We start from the raw sequence: 23,099 nt of genomic DNA, 5'->3' as shown, positions 1-23,099 counted from the left end.
TCAAGATCTCAATCTTATCATTCCTAACACCTTATCTCCTTTTTGGCCTTCGTTACTGCTGCAGACCTTAACACTCGCCTGAATATCTTAATGCCTTTCCCTCCAGAAATTAACGTTCACTCTATTTGGTTCTTAGTCACCCTCAACTCTAACACTTTCATCTACGTCTAAGAGCTTCATAGGCTGGAGGTTCGAATACATTCTTATGATGACTGGTGAATGTGAGAGATTTCAGTGGTCATCTCAGCATGACTGCTTATTGAGTTTATATTTCTTAACATTTTTTGGCTAACATTTTCATTTTGTGTTATTTTCCAAGAGGTTTGATGCTACCTTACAGTTAAAGTAGAATACTTTGTCCTACAGCTTTTTGTATCTGAATTACTTAGGTGGGATTTTTTCCCCTCTATTCCTACTCAGAATATGTGTCCCTACTGGAATTTGCAATGATTTTGTGTCAGTTAATGGACACAACGGAGTGGTCGTTCCTTCTTGCTTGCTTGTGATTTGTAATTAGATTATGAGTCATTGAAAGTACCCAGAGGGATTGGAAAAGCTTTGAAAGGTAAAGTCTATGTATGTTCCAACTTACAAATTAATAAAGCCTGTTTGCTGAACAAGGAAGATTCTAATTCTAAGCGTTTCTAATTGGTCTAGTAATCTGATATTATATTCAATTATAAATTAATTCTCTGTAAAATTTGGGGAATTGTTTAAAGTTAATAAGTAGTCAGTATAAGGAATTGTATAGTTTAGTAAAAAAAAGTTTAAAAACTACTTAACTGATATTCTTTCTGTAAAATAGAATGCAAATATGTTGAAAAGTTTATTTGTTGTAATTGTTTATGGTGTATTTTTATATATTTTGATAAATCTGGTAAAACAGCATTGTATACTATTCATTAATGTTTTGTAGACAAATTTTTGTACTTCCTGGCTTTATGGGGACTGTGTAGCTCAAATAAGTCTGCAGCTTTTCTTCTATTCTGATTATTGCACTATGGAAATCCTAACAGTAAAACTTTTGTTCTTCTTTAAGCATTTAAATACAATCTGTATATGTCAGTAAAATATTAATACTTGTACCCTGTCAAATGGGAATTATTCCTAATCAGAAATGGTTTCAGCCATGCTTACAATTTGGAGCTAAATATATAATATTTCAGATGTAATTCACTCATAGAATTCTTGATTAGATAAATGTTAAGGGGCTAGACATTACTCAAACTTTATATTCTTCTTGAGATTTTATTGATTTAGTAGGCATTCACTGAATATGTCTTACTATTTAGCGATCATGACAAAATCATCAACACATTTATTGAGAACATCCTGTTGTTCTCAGCTCGGTAGTAGATGCTATTAAAGCATTACTGCACTTAATCAATATAACAACTTCGTGAGCTGCTGAGTATTATTTACATTTAGCAGATTGAGAAACTGAACCTCAAAGAGTTCAAGTCATTTAGTCCAGTTCATTTTGACTCTTCCCACTCAACCACAGCTGCCAAGATGTATTCTCTACCCTGGAATATATAAGGAGCATTAATTCAGTAAGTATTTATTGAAGCAGCTGTTATGTACCAGATAATCTTCTAGGTGCTGGAGATATAACAGTGAACAAAAGAGACAAAAGTAAGCTCTTGGGGAGCTTACACTATAGCAGAATGTATGGCATGTAAACCTTGCCTTCAAGAAGGAGCAAATATAGCCAATATGCATTAGATTTTATGTATTTTAGAATGTTAAAGTTGAAAAGAGAGATTAACTAGGAAAGATTTAATGAAGAAGATGGGATTTAATCTAGAACTAAAATAGCGTATATAGAATTGGTAGGTAGAAACGTGAAGAAAAGTGATTTTAGCTTGAGGCATAAAAATAATAAAATTCTGAATTGTAGGGGAGACAGAGGAGAGGGAGGGACAGATAACTGGACTGCTTTTCAGTAACTTGCACACACAAGTGCACAGTATTGGTTGAATTTGAAGCAAATGTTTAAGTGAATGAAGCTATGACAAGAGTTCAGATATGAAGCAAAGAGGGATTAGATAGATCTACTGTTATTATAGTGGGACTGGAAGACAGGAATGCATTTGATAGCTGTTGATGAAAGAACCAGTAGGTTCTGTTAATTATTAAATATTGGGAGTAGGGTGGTGGCCAAAGGAGAAGGGAGGCTACATTACCAAGTTTGAACTGATTGGACCCAGGTATGTTGTAGATTTATTTACTTATTTCATCAAATCATGAGGTTTTAGAAAAAATTCCAAGATAACACCTTTGTTTATGAATCACTATGAAAGAAGAAAATATTGCCAATTAAACAAAGATCGTCAACTATAAGTTGTATTCATTTTCAGAGTTAAAATGTGAAAATGTGTGATCTAGAAATGATGAAATAAAATACTCCTTATAATGGTTGGTGGACCTTATAACCATTTCCCCCATTTATTATTATAAATAAACTTGCAATCTTTGACATGCATTCAGTTATTTAGCATTTATTTATTAACTGGGCACTCTTCTCGATCACAATGATGAAATGGCGAGCTTTATCACAGAACTACCGTCATAGAACTTACTGTGTAACAGGGGAGGCAGACATAAATCAAATGTTCAAAGATATTTAAAGTTCCAGCTATTGTAAGTGCTATAAGAGAGGACTTGATGTTATACAGAGGAAAAACTGTTTACGAGAAGGACAGCAGTGTGGATGGGAAGAGGCCAGATTGGAGATGATTATATCTTGGGCCAGATGGTGGTGAAGATAGAAGTGATGGATTTAGAGATATTTAGGAGGTGGAACTAGGTGATGGATTGGACATGAGGAAAGAGGAAGAGGAAGGTGCTGCCACCACTAGGTTTTTGGCTTATGTAACTGGATGGATAGTGGGATAGTTCACTAAGGGAACACTGTAAGATGACCAGGTTTGGAGGGACATGGTTTATTTGTTAATATTTTTTATGGGGGCATTAGTTTTCAAGGTTAATTGCTTATTCTTTTTTTTTCTTTTATGTCATTGTTTTAATTAAGTATATTTGAGGAATGATGTACCTGAAATAAATTTTTTCAGTTGTTTTTTTTTTCTTGAGAGCAGGGATAAAGTTCTAGATGAAAGCATGTTGGTATTCGTTTTGAATTTATATGTAACATATTCAGCCATATATATGAATAGGTAACTGAGTACAGTTATATATGATCTTTATTTTCACGTGGGATTTGGCAATACATTGGGCTTCTGGTTAAATTCTAGCTTTTTCATTCAGTTAGTGTATATGTAAATTTAAATGTGTATTTGGGAAGAAAGGCATGCTTTTGATTTTTCCTTGAAATGGCTCCTTTGTGTAATTTTTCATAAATTTTGAATTAGTACAGTTTATTTTTAAAATTTTACATTTCATAGTAAAGCAGTAGAAGAGCAAAGAGCATGGGCTCTGGAGTCAGACTGCCTGGATTCAAGATGTGTTTTGCTATTTACTAGCAGTATAACCTTGTAGTAGTTATTTAGTCTTCCAAGCCTTTTTTCCTCTTAATCTGTAAGATGAGGATAATAATAGTATCTGTGTTACAGAGTTGTTAAAAGGATTAAATGATATATAATATATGCATAGGTTAACAAAATTACTGATACAGAGTTTGTGTTTATTTTTATTAGAGATATATGGTCTGAAATTATCTGTATATCTGTATTAACATTTTAATTTTAGAGATCCTTGTAACTAATAGATCCCAATTGGAGAAAAAATTTGTTTGGCTAGTCATATTTGGACTTGGAATAAATATTACTTAGCATAGTTCTGCTAATTTATAATTGTCCTAGATGACTTACCACATGTCATCTTTTAAGAATTTTCGTCAGAGATTATGTTTAGTCTACAGCTATCATAGGAAACTGATGGTGGCTTGGTTTGTAATTACTTATTATTTGTTAGAATTAGTACTTTTATTTTTAGCCAAACCTTTCTGAACTTCATACTTGATTTTAGCACTTATGGATAGGATGAGTAAGTAGTTAGACTTAATATAGCCTGATCAGCTACATGAAAATAAATTTAATTTCCACCCTACTTTTTCTTCCAACTTTTTTCTTTTGAAAGTTTCAAACCTATAAAAAAAGCTAAAAGAATAATACAGCAAATATCTGCACATCTTTTACTTAGATTCACTAGTTGTTAACATTATACCTCATTTGTTTTCTCTCTCTCTAAATACACACACATGCATGCTTTTTTTTTTTTTCATGCTGAACCATTGGAAACTGAGGTTGGAGACATCATGACACTTCACTCCTAAATTCTTCGCCATACATCTCGTATGAATTAGGACATTTTCCTACATAGCTATAATGCTGTGGGCACACCCAAGTAATTTAACCCTGATTGATATTATTTAATGTATAGGCCATATTAAAAAATTTGAATTTATCCAAATGTTTATCAGTAATCTCCCTTATAGCTTAAAAAACATACTGAATCCAACCAGAGATTATGAATTTTCTTAGTTGTCATGTTTGTTTTATTCTTCCTCCTTCCTGTTGTGTTGTTTTTTTTTTGTCTTTTAAGACCGACATTTTTTTTAATTAAAAAAATTTCTTTTAAAAAATATTTATTTATTTTTGAGAGAGAGTGACAGAGTATGAGTGGGGGAGGAACAGAGAGAGGGAGAATCCAAAGCTGGCTCCAGGCTCTGAGCTGTCGTCAGCACAGAGCCCAGCACAGGACTTGAACTCATGAGCTACGAGTTCATGACCTGAGCTGAAGTCAGATGCTTAACCGACTAAGCCACCCAGGCGACCCTCAAGACTGCTATTTTTGAAGACTCTAGGCTATTTTGTTTCGTAGATTTTTTGATTAAAATTTTTTTTCTTAATGTTTATATTTTTGAGAGAGAGATAGAGTGCAAGAGGGGGAGGGACAGAGAGAGAGAGGGAGAGACAGAATCCGAAATAGGCTCCAGGCTCTGAGCTGTCAGCACAGAGGCCAGCACAAAGCCCAATGAGGGGCTTAAACCCATGAACTATGAGATCGTGATCTGTGCCAAAATGAAGAGTTGGATGCTCAACTGACTGAGCCACCCAAGTGTCCCCCCTCCCCCCTTTTTCTCCTTTTTTTAAAGTAGGCTCCATGCCCAATGTGGAGCTTGAACTCATGACCCGGATCAAGAGTCACATGCTCTACCGACTGAGCCAGTCAGGTGCCTCACTGTTATTCTTTTTTTGATGATTAAATTATCTCAAATCTGATTAGTCCCTTCAAGCCAGTTCCTATGGCCTTTGCATATGTCCATGTTGGTATTTGGGCATATTCTTAATTTTTTGTACAAAAGATGTTCCAGGCTCACCTTGTATATTCCTTGCTTAAGACCTGGAGTTAGCCATTTTGCAATGGAGTCCTGGTTCAATTTATTGGAAAACAGTACTCAGAAACCAAGATTTGGGCATTGAATACACTCACTGCTACTGGAGTATCACTGCTTTTAGGCTCTTTAAATAAATGGACACACATGCGCACACACACACACACACACACACACATTTTTTAAAAGAAATCATGAATTTATAGGATGCTTTCAATTCGGATTCAGAACCACAGAGTTTATCTTCACCTTCTGTCAGTTCATATTTGTATCTCCCTTTTCCTACAGGGAGAATTCCGATTCAAAACTGTATTAATATATTTACCCATCTATCCTATAAAACATTTAAGTTAGTTTTGGAATTACTATACTGATACTCTCCAACAACAGATTTACCACTTAAAGATTTCTTTGCCATTTTATGTCCTTAGACTATATTCCACTAAAGATGTATAGTCAAATTATATGTTCCAAGTCATTTGAATTATTTTTTCTGTGATTATGTTTTCAATTTAAAATATAAAGGTCTTACTAAACTAATTTTTTGTAGACTCTGTAAGTTATCTAGTAAAATGACTAAAGTAGCCATAATAATTTAAAACTTTATCAATAATATATAGTTATAGGGAACTCCAGAATAGTTATATCAGGTAGAAAATATGCAGTTTTTATCTTTGTAAGGCTGTAAACTTGTAGCTCTATTTTCAAATTGATACACTATTGTTTAAAATTAGGAATGATGAGAAAATGACATCAAACAATTCCATTTATAAGCCAAAACAATTGTGTTTGTGAACATTTTAAACAATGCTCTTCTTTTGAGTGATGATACAATTCAAGCATTAATCTTTAACAATAGACATAATTGTTGAGGGTACTTTAACACATTCCTAAGAAATATGGCTAGTGTTATCCTCATTTATACCCAGAATAGTAAGATTTATGTTATTTGTGTGTCCTTGGTCTTTGTATTTGAAGAGTCCCAGTTGTGACTGTGTGTGATTTTTTTCATATGTGAATATTCTCAATGGAAAGGGGGAAAATATTTCTCTGAATAATTATAACATTTTATATTTCTACTGTGAGACATACCATGTTCTGTCTTGATTTCTGGTTAGTTACAAACATCTTTCATATTAGAATGTAAGTTTAATGGGGTCAGGAACTGGGTTTCATGGCTCATTGTATCTCCCATGGTTCCTTATGAAAGTAACCAAATACTTGATGAATGAATTAATGTGATATTTTGTGTTTAAGTGAGGTATAATTATTAGTCTCAATAATATGGATGCACCTTTTTGTAGTAGAAGTAAACTAATGGACTTGGAAAAGGTCTTATCCATATTTACATGTTAAACCTCAAAATCACTGTGTCTGAAATTGAATTTCCCATCTTCCCCTTTAGCCTTCTCCTATTGGGTTAACTGTTTCTGTTAATGGCATTATTATCCTCCTAGACATCAGACCTGATATCTCAGAGTCACTTTAGTGTTTCTTGTATGTACGTATATAAACATTCATATATTTGTATGATGTTGGTAGTTCTACCATCTCACCTTGTTGCTTATATCTCATTTCTTATCCCCTTACCAGTATTCTGACTGAGGCCCTCATTAACACTCATATAGCAGTCTTCTGACTAATTGAAAAAATTGAGAATATTTAATGTGGAAAAGAGATGATGCAGCTGGGAGGTAGGTGGGAGGGTATGGGAGGTCTTTATATGATGGGTTATCAAATGTAAGACAGATTAGTTTCAGAAGGCCCAACCAGGATCAGTTGGTAGAAATTAAAAGGATACAGACTTTCGGTTCCATATGTCTTTCAGATAAGTGAAGTTGTTTAAAATGAGCTGGAATGGGGCGCCTGGGTGGCTCAGTGGGTTAAGTGTCCGCCTTCACCTCAGGTCATGATCTCATGGCTCATTAGTTCGAGCTCCATGTCAGGCTCTGTGCTGACAGTCCAGAGCCTGGAGCCTGCTTCAGATTCTGTCTCCCTCTCTCTCTGCCCCTCCCCGGCTCATGCACACACACTCTCTCTCTCTCAAATATAAACAAACATTAAAAGAATTTATAAAATGAGCTGGAATAATATAGTTATATGGGTACTCTAGAATAGTTATCTTAGTAAAGAAAAATAGTTTAAAACACTATCAGGCTTTTAAATTTATAGCTCAGTACTTAAAGCTCATTAAGTACTGAGCGCCCTGTTTTGGAGGTGTTCCCTAGAAGCTGGGTGAATGCACTTGGCTAGGATGTTGTAAAGGAGATCTCACTGCTATATAGGTGGTTGAATATGATTAATGATTAGTGAGTGAGTTTGAACCAGACAGCAGGTTAGATTCCGGTGGGTGGGAGTGTTTTGTTTTGTTTTTTTAATTTTTGAAATTCACACATTTTCTTTCATTGCACACTGTAGGTTAGGAGAGATTACTGATAGATTGGAGTGCATTATGTGGGAAAAAATGGTTAAGAACTGTTATTAATATTACTACTCTCTGGTTACTAGATACTTGGTAAATTCCCTTTGAATCCTGAGATTCTGAAATCCTTCCATACTTGTAGAGGTTAGGTTAATTTTGTCGATTAAATGATTTGACCCTGTATGTTGCTTCTTATATGCAGACTACATATTTAACCGCTTGCAAAGTTGTATTTTGAAGTATGGAGGCTCCAACCATTCATAGTTACCCCAGACTTACAGACCCCAGAGGTTATGTGATATTATTAAAATTTATTTATCAAATTATAGTAAGTATTTTATGTTTCTTAGAGATAAGATCAAGATGAAGTATTATATGATCTTAGAGATAAGATCAAGAAGAGCCAAGGAATACTTAAGGCAGGCCAAATATCATTAATACTTCTTACTATAATTTTCAAGTAAATGATTGAGGTCATTTAAACTCCTTATATCCTGTTTAGATTGTTATGATGACGACTTTACAGTCTGAACATGTACTGCACAAATGGAGGCTTTTGCCTGTAGGAACTTGATAGCAAGGCCACATTTGAGGGTAAATGAATGCTCAGTACTTAGTGTCTTCTTTGTAATTTTTAGATTTAAGAGAAGAATGCATAAGTAGTACCTTTTATTTGCGTTATCATTGTAAAGTAGCTGTACATTGTAAAGTAGCTGTGCATTCATGTAGTGTTTTTACCAGGAGGGTGTGATCCTGCGGAGTCGAAAGAATGTTTGTAAGATGTATCCTTGAGGCAAAACTATCTTATTAAAAATGGGTTGTTTTTTTTTTTTTTTTTTTACTATTTTTGAGAGAGAAAGGGAGAGAGCACGAGCCTGTGAGCAGGGGAAGGGCAGAGTGAGAGGGTGACAGAGGATCTAAAATGGGCTCTGTGCTGACAGCAGAGAGCTTAATGCAGGGCTCGAACTCATGACCTGAGCCGAAGTCAGATGCTCAGTTGACTGAGCCACCCAGGTGCCCCTTTCATCCTTCTTTTAAAAGCCAGTTTCTTAATATGTGAGTCCTGCCCTTATTATATATCTGTTCCTTTTCTCAGTCTTTTTTATCCTTATCTCTTACTATCATCTACTTTGCCTAACCCTTAGCTCTGAAAGGGGACAATCCAAATAAATATTACCAGTGTTCGCCCTTTCTTCATATTGGTGACTTTTTAAGAGAAATAAACATGCTAGGTTTACAAACAACATTGTTAGACTACCAAGTTCAGTGTAGGAAGATAGAAGATTGGCAAATATAGGAAAAGAGGGAATAGAAATGGATACAGTAATTGATGTTTCTGCAAAGAACTGAGATGGAGGGCAATAAGAGAGCAGAGATGACAGACCAACATATTGAGAGACATTCAAGGTCAGACAAGGGATTAATAATTTGTTACTAAAAGTGCAAGCAGGTAGAAAAGGTTACAGTAGATGAAAACTTAGAATGGACCTCACAGTTCATTTTATTTGATGGTATAGCTAAAAGCACATAAAAATTCTAAATCAATATCTATATTTCATTTTGCTGCAGAATACCGTTTGGGGAAGATGCCCAAGCATACGCAAATCCAGTAAATCTGCAGTGTTTTTGTCGGTTGTACTATGTGACTGAGATATATTCTGTAGAATCAGTTCCTGAAGTTCTGTCAGGAGCTTTTACTTGGCTTTAAATTCTCAGTGGATAAAATATTCTGTCTATTGCCATATGAGAGAGGCTGATTACCTTCATCTGCCCTTCAAGGGCATTGATTTGAGTACCCTTTACATTTATCAGTTTATAATTTATCGACTGTCTTAATGCATGGTTATGGTTAGAAAAGTGACTCTCTAAAAATGACATCTGGGTCTCAATCGATGATTTTCATATCAAGGGTTGTAGCTCTGCTTTCCAAAAGAACTCTGCTTAGTCTTCACTCTGCTTTTCACATAATTAACAGTAAAGTTTAGGAATAAACCTCATCTGATAGCTTTATGTTTACTAAGATAAAATAAAATAGAATTTTCTCTTCTTTACTGCTATTTTTTAATTAAAATGGATTTGTCAGAATGTAAGTAGTGAACAGAAATATGGGAATGATGGATGGTAAGATTTATTGTATGCATTAATAAAGTCTACTTGAAAAAAGTTACTTATTTCTCTAAACTTCAAGAAATAAGTATAAATCCCTTCTTCAAAGTGGAAATTGGGAACAGTGTTATTTTGATGGTTTTCCAGACTGAGGCTCTGACAACACTACATAAAATAAACAAGAATTTTGGCATATTGTTTTGATCACTGCAGCAGTGAAACCAGGTATTTTAGATAACAGAAGAGATTGAAATATAGATAATGAGTAAATCATCCCTTTATACCTGATAGAATGAATTTTAATTAATTTTTAATTTTTTTTTAAAAATTAGGAAAGTTTTTGGAAAGGGAATTTGTGGGTGAGGATAGTTTAGAATTTTGCAATGAGACTGCTGTCAAAGTTCATTGTGGTTTTATTTATTTATTTTTTTGCTCATTTTAGTTAAACTAAAAGTACTGTTTGTCTTGCCTTTCCTTGGCTTATCTCACACAGGTGTAAAAAAGACATTTTAATAGACTGAATGGACTCAGTTATTAATTTATTCCTTTTCCTCTTTCCAAATCTCACTATTATTTTAAAGAGAAACAAAAATTATGAATTAACTAGGGATTTCCTCTAATTCATTTTATTCAGCCAAAATTGCCATAGGGAATTATATTGAGGAAGTTAAGTTTTCTACGTGACTAAATAGCTGAGTGTGATGTCTTTAAGAACTGGAAAAATAAAATTGTTTATCTTAAAAAGGAAAAAGCACTCTGTCAGCATTTTATCTTTCTTACAGTCTGCTTAGGAATTTTGTAATGGAATGTCTTCTTTGTAGACTTCTTAGTCAAGCAATTTCAGGCACATTTGTAATGTTCTGTATTCAATTTTTAATGGGAGCATTTTTTGAATATTTTGTTAATTTAAAATGGGTTCAATATAAACAGTTTGAATAATAAAGTACAAAAAATTAAGAAAATATGACATTTCATCTCTTAGAGAGTTCTACATTTAGTGTGGACTTCTAGACATTGTTTTTCTATATTTTGTGGTGTGTGCAATTCTATATACATATATAATACGCATATAGATGTGTAAATTGTATTTATACTATTCTCTCTTCCTTTACCTCACTCTATATAAATTTAGTAAACTTTAACTTTTTAGGTTCATAGCAAAATTGAGCAGAGTTCTTACATTACCTCCTGTCCCACAAAACACAGAACCACAACCCCCCCACCCCCAACCAACATCCTGCACCAGAGTGGTACATTTATTACAGTCAAACCTACAGTCACATATCATTATCACTCCAGGTCCATAGTTTATATATTAGGGTTCACTTTTAGTGTACATTGTGTGGGTTTGGATAAATGTATAATAACATGTATCTACAACTGTAGTATTCTAGAGAATAGTTTCTTTTTTTTTTTTTTTAATTTTTTTTTTTCAACGTTTATTTTTATTTTTGGGACAGAGAGAGACAGAGCATGAACAGGGGAGGGGCAGAGAGAGAGGGAGACACAGAATCGGAAACAGGCTCCAGGCTCCGAGCCATCAGCCCAGAGCCTGACGCGGGGCTCGAACTCCCGGACCGCGAGATCGTGACCTGGCTGAAGTCGGACGCTTAACCGACTGCGCCACCCAGGCGCCCCTCTAGAGAATAGTTTCTAAAAATCTAAAAACAGTTGCCTAAAAATCCTCTGGGTTCTGCCTATTCATCTTTACGCCTACAGCCCCAATCCCTCACAAACACATATATTTTTACTGCTTCTGTAGTTTTTAAAACATTTTTAAAAAATATTTATTTTGAGAGTGTGTAAGAGAGAGGGCATGAGAGTGAGGGAAGGGCAGAGAGAGAGAGACAGACGGAGAGAGAGAGAGAGAGAGAGAGAGAGAGAGAGAGAGAGAGAGAGAGAGAATCCCAACTAGGCTCCACACTCAGCATGGAGCCCAATGTGGTGGGACTCCATCTCATGATCTGGGAGATCAAGACCTGAGCCGATATCAAGAGTTAGATGCTAAACCAACTGAGCCACCCAGGTGCTCCTACTGTTTCTGTAGTTCTGCCCTTTCCGGAATGTACAGTTTGACATACAGTGGCCTCTTAAGATTGGCTTCTTTCACTTAGTAATATACATTTAGTTTTCTTTCATATCTTTTTATGGCTTGATAGTTCATTTAGGTGCCTGGGTAACATTCTTTTGTCTGAATGTATTATAGTTTATCTGTTCACATACTGAAGGAGATCTTGGTTGCTTCCAAGTTCCAATAAAACTGCTATAAACATCTGGGTGCAGGTTTTTGTGTGGATTGTTTTCATTTCATTTTGGGTAAATACCAAAGAGCACCACTGCTAAATCATATGCTAAGAGTATGTTTAGTTTTGTAAGGAGCTGCCAAACTGTCTTCCAAAGTAGCTGTAACATTTTGCATACCCATCAGCAATGAATGAGAGTACATATTGCTTGACATCCTTGCCAGCATTTAGTGTTATCAGTGTTTTGGATTTTGGCCATTTTAATAGTTATGTAGTGGTATCTCATTGTTTTAATTTGATTTCCCGGATAGCGTATGTGGAGAATATATTCATATGCTTATTTTCCATCTTTGGTGAGGTGAATCTGTTTAGGTCTTTGGGCCATTTTAAAATTAGGTTGTTCATTTTCTTATTGAGTTTTAAACATCTTTGTATATTTTACATAGCACACCTTTATCAGATGTGTGTTTTCCAAATATTTTCTCCCAGTCTGTGGCTTGTCTTTTCATTCTCTTGACATTGTCTTTCACAGAGAAGTTTTAAATAAAAAAAAATTAATATTTATTTTTGAGAGAGAGATAGAGAGATAGAGAGAGAGAGAGGCAGAGAGAGAGGGAGACACAGAATCCAAAGCAGGCTCCAAGCTCTGAGCTGTCAGGACACAGCCTGATGTGGGGCTTGAACTCACAAACCACAAGGTCATGACCTGAGTAGAAGTCAGATGCTTAACTGATTGACCCACCCAGGTGCCCTGAGAAGTTTTTAATTTTAATGAAGTCCAGTTTACCAGTTATTTTTTTTTAAGGGTTTGTGCCTTTGGTGCTATGTCTAAAAAGTCATTGCCATACTGAAGGTCATTTAGGTTTTCTTCCATGTCATCTTCTAGGATTTTTATAGTTTTGTGTTTCACATTTAGGTCTACAGTCCATTTTGAGTTAATTTTTGTAGAAGGTGTATGGTCTTGTCTAGTTCTTTTTTTTTTTTTTTTTTTTTTGCATGTGTATGTCCAATTGTTCCAGGACCATTTATTGAAAAGACTGTCTTTGCTCCATTGTATTGCCTTTACTCCTTTGTCAAAGACCAGTTGACTGTATTTATGTTGGTCTATTTGTGGGCTCTCTATTCTGTTCCATTGATCTATTTGTCTATTCTTTTGCCAGTACCAATAATGTCTTTGTCCAATTTTGGTATTAGGGTAATGCTGACCTCATAGAATGAATTAGGAAGTATTTTCTCTGCTTCTACTGGGAGAGATTGGAGAGAATTGGTACAAATATTTGGTAGAATTCAACAGTGAAACCATCTGAGCCTGATTTTTTTTTTTGGAAGATTATTAATTGTTGATTCATATTTTTCTAATGGATATAGACCTATGTAAATTGTCTACTTGTGTGAATTTTGGCAAACTGTCTTTGAAGGAATTGCTTCATTTCATCTAGGTTATCAAATTTGTGAGCATAGAACTGTTCATAATGTTCCTTTATTGTCCTTTTAATGGCCATGGGATCTGTGGTGATGTCCCCTGTTTCATTTCTGATGTTAGTAATTTGTGTGTTTTCTCTCTCTCTCTCTCTCTCTCTCTCTTTTTTTCTTAGCTAGCCTGGCTGTAGGCTTGTAGATTTTATTGATCTTTTCAAAGAATCAGCTTTGGTTTTGTTGCTTTTCTCTACTGATTTCTTTCTTTCTGCCTTAATTTTTATTATTTCTTTTTTTTCTGCTTACTTTAGACTTAATATGCTCTTCTTTTTCTGATTTCCTAAGGTGGAGGCTTAGGTTATTGTTTTTAGATCTTTCTTCTTTTCTAATATATGCATTCTCAATGCTATTAATTTCCTGTAAATTTTAAGGGAATTTTGCGGCATATCACAAATTTTAAGTTGTATTCTCATTTTCATTTAGTTAAAAACATTTCTTTTTTTTTTTCAACGTTTATTTATTTTTGGGACAGAGAGAGACAGAGCATGAACGGGGGAGGGGCAGAGAGAGAGGGAGACACAGAATCGGAAACAGGCTCCAGGCTCTGAGCCATCAGCCCAGAGCCCGACGCGGGGCTCGAACTCACGGAGCGCGAGATCGTGACCTGGCTGAAGTCGGACGCTTAACCGACTGCGCCACCCAGGCGCCCCTAGTTAAAAACATTTCTTAATTTCTCTTGATGTTTCTTATTTGGCCTTGTGTTATTTAGAAGTGTTTTGTTTAATCTCCAAGTATTTGGAGATTTTGCAGCCAACTTTCTGTTACTGATTTCTAGTTTAACTCCATTGTGGTGAGAACAAATGTATGGTTTCTATTCTTTTAAATTTGTTAAGAGGTGTTTTATGGCCCAGAATCTGGTCATTCTTGGTGAATATTCCATGTGAACTTGAGAATAATGTGTAATCTATTTTTGTTGGGTGAAGTAGTCTGTCAATTATGTCCAGTTGATTAATGGTCTATTTACTTACTTGTTTTTAAAATGTTTATATATTTTTGAGAGAGAGAGAGAGAGAGAGAGCAAGCGGAGGTGGGGCAGAGAGAGAGGGGAACAGAGGATCCGAAGTGGGCTCCATGCTGACAGCATAGAGCCCGATGTGGGGCTCAGACTTGTGAACCGTGAGATCATGACCTGAGCCAAAGTCTGAGGCTTAACTGACTGAGCCACTCAGGTGCCACTGATGGTGCTATTTAATTCAACACTGTCTTTACTGATTTTTTGCCTGCTGGACCTGTATTTCTGTTAGAGGGATGTTAAAGTCTGTAACCGTAATAGAGGATTCATCTGTTTCTTCTTACAATTTTATCAGTTTTGCCTCACATATTTTGATGCTCCCTGAATATCTTTTTATCATAATAAATACAGATCTATATCATAATATGCATATACCATAATTTAGTCATCAGCAGATGTTTGTGTCTATTAGCACACCAGTGTGCTAGCTATAAGGATATAGTAGTGAAGAAGACACATTCTTTGCCCTCATGGACTTTATTATTTGAGAAATAATTATGTAAAATGCTTGTTTCTTCAGACTCACCAATTTAATCTCTTATGATGATGAAAAAAATACGAAACTCCTTTAATGTGCATTACTTAGATTTAGTAAGTTTGAAAATATTTTTCTGTGTTTATTGGCCTTTTTCTTTGGAATGCCTGGATTTTTGGGGGGGGGTGTGTTTTTTCCCCTTATTGATTTATAGCTCTTTGTGTATTAGAAACATTCATCCTTTTTCTATGTAATAGATATTGAAGTTTTTCCTAATTGATGAATTGTAATTTTACCTAAAGTTCTTTTTCTTCTTCCTATATTGAAATTTTCATTTTTATGTGATTACAGTTTCCTTTCTGATTCCTAGTTTTGTATACCAGGCTTAGAAAGTCCGTTTCTTCAAGATTGTTTAAGAAATTTTAATTAACACTTCTCTGGCGTATAAGCACATGTGCCACGTGTGTGCATTTGTGTTCAATTCTTTAACTTGTCTAGAATTCATAATCTGTGAGGTAGCTTTATTAAACCAGCCAGCTTATTACTCTAGCACTGTTTAGCAAATTAGCCATTTTTTCAATGATGTGAAATATTTCCTATGTTATTTCTTTTCTCCCTATTATGTTTTATTCAGTGTCATCCTTTGCTAATAATAATAAATTTAACTTTTACTAAACTTTAATTACTCTAGTTTTTTTAAATGTTTGTTTATTTTTGAGAGAGAGAGAGAGAGATCGTGCACAAGCGGGGGAGGGACAGAGAGAGGGAGACACAGACTCCGAAGCGGGCTCCAAGCTCTGAGCTGTCAACACAGAGCCTGATGTGGGGCTCGAACGCACAAACTGAGATTATGCTTGAGCTGAAGTCAGATGCTTAACTAAATGAGCCACCCAGGTGCCCAAATTACTCTAGTTTTGTAATGTGTTTTAATAGTCAGTAAGGCAAATCCTCTCCTTATTTGGAATTTTTGGTTATTCCCTTTTTTAAAAATTTTAAAATCTTTTTATTTAGATGTAACTTTAAACTTAGAGAAAATATGCAAGAATAATAATAGTACATAAAACACAACTAAAATCCTTTACCCAGATTAATCTTTTATATATATATATATACACACACACATACATATGTATACATACATACATGCATACATACATATGAAATTATTTTTCGGAACCATTTGAGAATAAGTTGTATTCATTGTGACCATTTATGTCTAAATATTTTATTGTAGATTTCATAAAAATACTACTGTCATCTAGTTAGATCTGTCAATCTAATACCTTTTATAATTTTATTCCTTTTCTCAGAAGCAGGTATTACATTTAGCTTTTGTGTTTCTTTCATCTCCTTTGATGTGGAGAGATTCCAAGCCTTTCTTTGTCTCACACGACACTGACATTTTTGAAGAATATAATTCTCCCTCCCCTTTTGAAATACATTGTTCCTCATCTGGGGTTAGAGTGATGTTTCCCCATGCTAGATTCAGATTTTGCATTCTAGGCTGGACTACTGTATTTGGTGTACTCTTCTCAGGACTCCCCTCTGAAGGCAAAGAAAAGCCATCTGTTCCACGTTGGCAAAGTAATTGTTTAATAGACATTTTTACTGAAGTATAATATACATACAGAAAAGTGCACAGGGGTGCCTGGGTGGCTTAGTCGGTTAAGCATCCAACTCTTGATTTTGGCTCAGGTCATGATCTCATGGTTGTGAGTTTGAGCCCATGTCAGGCTCTGTGCTGTCAGTGTGGAGCTTGCTTGGGATTCTCTCTCTGTCTCTCTGCCCTTCCCTTGCTCACGCTCTCCCTCTCTTTCTCTCTCTCTCTCAAAATAAATAAACTTTTAAGAAAGTTAGAAAAATACACAAATAATAAATAATAATGAATGGATAGCTCTGTTATCACAAAGTGATCATACCTGTAATTTCACCATAAAGATTTTAATAGAACATTAGCACCCCAAAACTTACCCTTGTGTCTCCTCTTGGTCACTCCTTCCTCTTTCCCCTTTTCTGAAGGTAATCTCGAATCTGACTTCTAATATCATAGATTAGTTATGCCTATTTTTGAACTTTTAGAAAGGGATTCATGTGTGTGTGTGTGTGTGTGTGTGTGTGTGTTGTTTGGCTTCTTTAGCTCAGTATTATGTTTGCAAGATTTATTCACATTGTTGATATAGTTGTAGCTCATTCATTCTCAATGCTATATAACATTCCATGTAAAAAATGTACCTTTGGGGCATCTGGGTGGCTCAGTTGGTTAAGTGTCAGTTTAGGTCATGATCTCATGGTTCATAAGTTCAAGCCCTGCATTGGGGCTCTTTGCTGTCAGCACAGAGCCTGCTTTGGATCCTATGTCTCCCTGTCTCTCTGTCCCTCCCCTGCTCATGAGACTCTGTCTTTTGAGAGTATTTTTTACCTACTGAAAAAAATATATACCACAATACATCCATTTCACAGTTGATGGACATTTGAGTTGTAGCTTGGAGCTATTAAGAATAGTACTGCTATTAACTAACTAGAATTTAAATAGAAATATGAAAAAAAAAGAAGAATACTGTTATGAACAGGTTTACACATACGCTTTATTGAATACATGTATGCATTTCTGTTTGGTATATTCCTAGAAGTGCAGTTTCTGGGTCAGAGGCTATGAGTATGTTCAGCTTTAATAGATATTGCCAAACATTTTTGCAAAGTGGTTTCATTAATTTTTAACCACACCAGTAGTGTATGAGTTCCTTATACATCTCTCTAACACTTGTAGTTTACTGACTTTTTAAGATTTAGCCAATCTGGTGTGTTTGTAACACAATCTCATTCTGTTTTCAATACATGTTTTCCTTTTTAAAGACCTTTCTTAGGCATATTGACCATTTGGTCATCCACTTATAAAATCATAAGTGTCATCCATTTATAAATAGAAAGTTCCTGTTCAAGTCTTTTGTGTATTATTCTACTCATTTTGTTATTGACTTATAGGAGGTCTTTGAATATTCCATTTTTACTAATTGAAATATTGACATATATAGTTTCAGGTTGTACAACATTGATTTAATACTTTGGAAAATAATCACCACCATAAGGCTAGTTGTCTGTCACCATACAAAGTTACAAATTTGTTTTTCTTATGATGAGAACTTTTAAGATTTACTCTTAGCAACTTTCAAGTATACAATACCATATTATTGACTATAGCCACGAATGCTGTTCATTATATCCCCATTGGATATTTATTTTGTAACTGGAAGTTTATAATTCTTAATCCCCCTCACTCATTTTGCTTACACCCACACCTCCTACTCTTTGGCAACTACTGTTTTCTCTCTGAGTTTTGTTTTGTTTGTTTGTTTGTTTGTTTGTTTAGATTCCACATGTAAGTGCAATCATACTGATTGCGTCTTTCTCTAAGTTATTTCACTTTGCAAAATACCCACAAGGTCCATCGATGTTGCAAATGGCAAGATTTTCCTTTTTTATGGTTGAATAGTATTCCAGTGTGTGTGTGTGTGTGTGTGTGTGTGTGTGTGTGTGTGTGTGTGACTTCTTTATCCATTCATCCATTGATGGACACTTACGTTGCTTTTGTATCTTGGCTATTCTAAATAATTCTGCAGCGAGCATACAGGTGTATATATCTTCAGTTAGTATTTTAGTTTTCCTTGGATACTCAGAAATGGAATTGTTGAATCATATGGTATTTCTTTTTTTTAATGTTTTGGTGAACCCGTATACTGTTTTCCAAAGTGGCTGAACCAGTTTACATTCCCACCAGCAATGCACAAGGGTCCCTTTTCTCCATGTACTCACCAACACTTGCTATTTCTTGTCTTTTTGATAATAGCCATTTTGACAGGAATGAGGTGATATCTCATTGTGGTTTTGATTTGCATTTTTTTGATGATGAGTGATGTTCATGTGCTTGTTAGCCATCTGTGTGTCTTCTTTGGAAAAATGTCCATTCCGACCCTTTACATGTTTTTAATCCAATTGTTTGATATTTTGTTATTAAGTTGTATGAGTTTTTAATATATTTTTGATATATACCCTTTATTGGATATATGATTTGCAAATATTTTCTCCCATTCAGTAGGTTGTCTTTTTTTTTTAATTTTTTTTTTTTAACGTTTATTTATTTTTGAGACAGAGAGAGACAGAGCATGAATGGGGGAGGGTCACAGAGAGAGGGAGACACAGAATCCGAAACAGGCTCCAGGCTCTGAGCTGTCAGCACAGAGCCCGATGCGGGGCTTGAACCCATGGACCGTGAGATCATGACCTGAGCCGAAGTCGGACGCTTAACCGACCGAGCCACCCAGGCGCCCCTAGGTTGTCTTTTTAAAAACAATTTTTTTTAATGTCTATTTATTTTTAAGACAGACAGGGACAGAGCATGATCAGGGGAAGGGCAGAGAGAGAGGGAGACACAGAACCCGAAGCAGGCTCCAGGCTCTGAGTTGTCAGCACAGAGCGCAACGTGGGGCTTAAACCTGCAAACCATGAGATATCATGACCTGAGCCAAGGTCGGATGCTTAACTGACTGAGCCACCCAGGTGCCCCCATTCAGTAGGTTGTCTTAACATTTTGGTTGATGGTTTCCTTCACTGTACAAAAGCTTTATAGTTTGATGTAGTCCCAGTTGTTTGTTTTTGTTGTCTTTGCCTTTGGAGTCAGATCTGGTTATTCCCTTTTTATAGCATTTTGATTTATACTACTTTCCAATATGGTTCAAGGGATCATCTTCCAAAATCTTCTCTGCTCTAAAGTTAGTATTCTTAGAAACATCCATTTAATTTTTTTTATGGATATAAAGTGGGTTTCTGTCTTTATAGAAGATTGGAATTCAATTTTAGTTACATGAAAGTAACTACCATTGACTCTTGAACAATACAGGTTTGAAAGGCATAGGTCCACTTATACATTTTTTTTTTTTTGGTAAATACAGTACAGTATTATATATTTATTTTCTCTTTGATTTTTTATTAACATTTTTTTCTAGCTTTATGTAAGAATATAGTATATAGTGCATGTGACATACAAAGTGTGTATTAATTCAACTGTTTATGTTATTGGTAAGGCTTTTGGTTGACAGTAGGCTATTAGTAGTTACATTTTGGGGGAGTAAAAAATTATACATGGATTTCTACTAAACAGGGGTCAGCACCCAGCCCCTGCATTGTATATTGTTCAAGGGTCATCTGTATACCAAATTATTAAACCAGCAACAGCTTAACGAGTTTGACCTTATAATAATAACTTAATTATTCTCATCTACCCTCTGTATGGTGACAATAAAAGTATTCTTATAGGATAAGTCATGATATGTTCCAAAAATGTTTCAAATGTTTCACATTTGGGGGTATAGTTATTCTGAGTGAATAATCTATAGTAGCAGGAATTTTGAGGAAAAATAATAAAAGAACAACTTCACAATTTATTCTGCTCTAAGTTCCTTTAGGTTTGAAAATTTCTCATTAATTTCTGAATCTGTCACAGCATCTTACCTTGGCTATTTATTTATTACTAATTTATTTAGGAGTGATTATCTAAGATACAGACTTACCTCATACAAAATGTCTCACTTTGTCTTCATGTTCCCCCCACCCACTTTAAGGCATTAATTTTACATTCTTGCCAAAGACTATCCAGAGTATCCCTGGTAACCAGTGTTGTGAACTATTTGAACCAAAGTCTTCCCCATGGTCTACTTTCTTTCTGACTTAGAAAGAAAATACATGTATGTACGTTATCTTATTTTAAACATTTGAATTTAGAAGATTCATGGTTGGTGGCTTTTTAACAATAAAAATTTTAAATTCTAAAAATTACATATGTTCTTTGTATATGATTTGAAAAGGTGGACAATAGTGGCATAAAAATAACCACATAGAGGAGTGCTTGCTTGGGTGGCTCAGTCGGTTAAGTGTCTCTTTTATTTTTGGTTTATTTTATTTTTTTTTTTTTTTGAGAGAGAGGGAGGGAGAGAGTGCAAGGGAGTGAGGGGCAGAGAGAGAAAGAATCCCACAAGGGACAGAGAGAGAGAGACGGGGAGGGGGGAGGGGGAGAGAGATAGGGGCACCTGGGTGGCTCAGTCAGTTAAGCGTCCAACTTTGGCTCAGGTCATGATCTCACAGCTAATGAGTTTGAGCTCTGCATCGGGCTCTGTGCTGACAGCTCAGAGACTGGAGCCTGCTTCAGATTCTGTGTCTCCCTCTCTCTCTGCCCCACTCGCACTCACACCGTGTCTCTTTCTCCTTCAAAAATAAACAAACATTAAAAAATTTTAAAAAAAAGAGAGGGAGAGAGAGAAGCAGGGCTCATCCGAATAGGGACTGTTTTTACCCAAAGCAGGGCTTGTGTTCACAGGCTTGGGGCATGAGCTCACCCTAAGTGGGACTTGAACTCATGAACCTTGAGATCATGACTTGAGCCAAAGTCAGATGCTTAATGACTGAACCACCCAGGCACCCTAAGTGTCTGACCCTTGATTTTGGATAAGGTCATGGTCTCACAGTTTGGAGCCTTCTCTCTGCCCCTCCTCCACTCTAAATAAATAAATAAATAAATAAATAAATAAATAACCATCCACACACAATTTTACATCCAGAGAAACTTGTCAATTTTTGATGTGCTTCTTTCTAACTCTTCCCCTGTCCCTTCCCCAGCCAGTACCGTATGATGCATAAAGTTTTAGATTCTTCAGTGTTTCTCCATTTTCACAAACTTTCTGAAGACATTTTTAATGGATATGCATTCCATCATGTGGATGCACATTTTATAAACCTTTCTTCTTGCTTTTCCAAATTTTGTTAAATTATGCAACTTTCTGAAGGAAAATTTTTCTTTCCTTTTCTATATTCTAGTTGTTAGTGAAAAAATGTTCAATTGACAGAGGTTTACAGCTTGTAGAAGTGCTACTACTGATATACCTATATTTATTAATTTATCAGTACACTGATTCATTTAATAAACATTTTGAGAACCAGTCACATGCCAGGCAGAGCTTACGGATACTCAGAAAGTTGACCATCTAGTGGAAGAGGTAAGAAGTAATAACAATTCAGTATGATGAGTCCTGTGATAGAGGAAGACATAGGATCCTGTAGGAGCTAAGAGCAGGGACCCATCTAATTTGAGATACGGAAGTGGGGAGAAATCTTACAAGTCTTATAAGAGGAGGTGAAACTTAAGCTGGGTCTTAGGGACTCAAGATAATAAGGTAGTCAAAAAATGAGAGTGAGCAGGAAGACATTCTAGGTGAAGGGAACAGCACATGAAAGGTGTGAAGTATCAGATAGCATGTCCAATAGAAAGCTTTCATATTAATATTAAAAATGGCTTCAGTATATGGTACATGTGAAGGAATGGCAAGAGAGGAAGCTAAGAAAGAGGGCAGACATAATTTCTTGAGGAGCCTTAAATATCATTCTCAAGGCTGAGAGTGTAAACATAATCATGGCAAAGTCCTTGAGGAACGTGTTTGTAGCTCTACTTTTCATTTATACATCAGCAATGCTCAAATTAATAGCTCTCACTCTCTAAGCTCCTGATCTATATATCCAGCTGCCTAGTTGGCCTCTCTAGAATATAGTTCGAATGTAAGCTCCATGAGAGGAAGTATTTCACTGCTTTAGTCCTAAGCTGTATCTGCACTGCCTTAAACAGTACCTGGCAATAATTTATTGAATAATTAAATAAATGTTTGATAGAGAATCATGTATCTCTCAGAGGCATCTCAAACTACATATAAATCAAATTTGTGATCTTCCTCCTCTAGCCAGATCCTTTCTAATGTTCCCTATTTCAATGATTATCACCATTTATTTAGTTTCACAAGCCAGGAACATGGGTATATCTGTTGGCATGTCTGTTTTTCTTGCCTTCTATATTCATTTAATTGCCAAGACATTGAAGTTGTGACATATTTCCTTATATGTCTGTTTCCCTCCCTCTTTACTGTTCCAGCCCAGGCTATTATCATCTCTTTCCTAGTCCTGTACAATCCTAG

At 35.4% G+C, this 23,099-nt stretch overlaps 1 protein-coding gene across 4 annotated transcripts in view; it reads left to right on the top strand.

The window, feature by feature from the left end:
* ATG4C (autophagy related 4C cysteine peptidase) overlaps positions 1-23,099 on the top strand; it is a 90,952-nt gene that overhangs the window by 510 nt on the left and 67,343 nt on the right. The window contains exon 1 of one of the 4 annotated variants that reach the window (XM_047085159.1): positions 6,950-7,050. The exons of the other annotated variants lie outside the window; for them this stretch is intronic. The gene's annotated coding sequence lies outside the window, so the exon portion shown is untranslated. Of the gene's footprint in view, positions 1-6,949; positions 7,051-23,099 lie in introns of those variants that run through there. 4 annotated transcript variants of the gene reach the window in all.

The sequence above is a fragment of the Lynx rufus genome, unplaced genomic scaffold, assembly GCF_022079265.1.
Source record: "Lynx rufus isolate CCGP_SWC_20201006 ecotype Redwood Valley unplaced genomic scaffold, mLynRuf1.p SCAF_2, whole genome shotgun sequence".
Lineage (NCBI taxonomy): Eukaryota > Metazoa > Chordata > Mammalia > Carnivora > Felidae > Lynx > Lynx rufus.
This window is presented reverse-complemented; position numbering and strand designations above follow the sequence as displayed.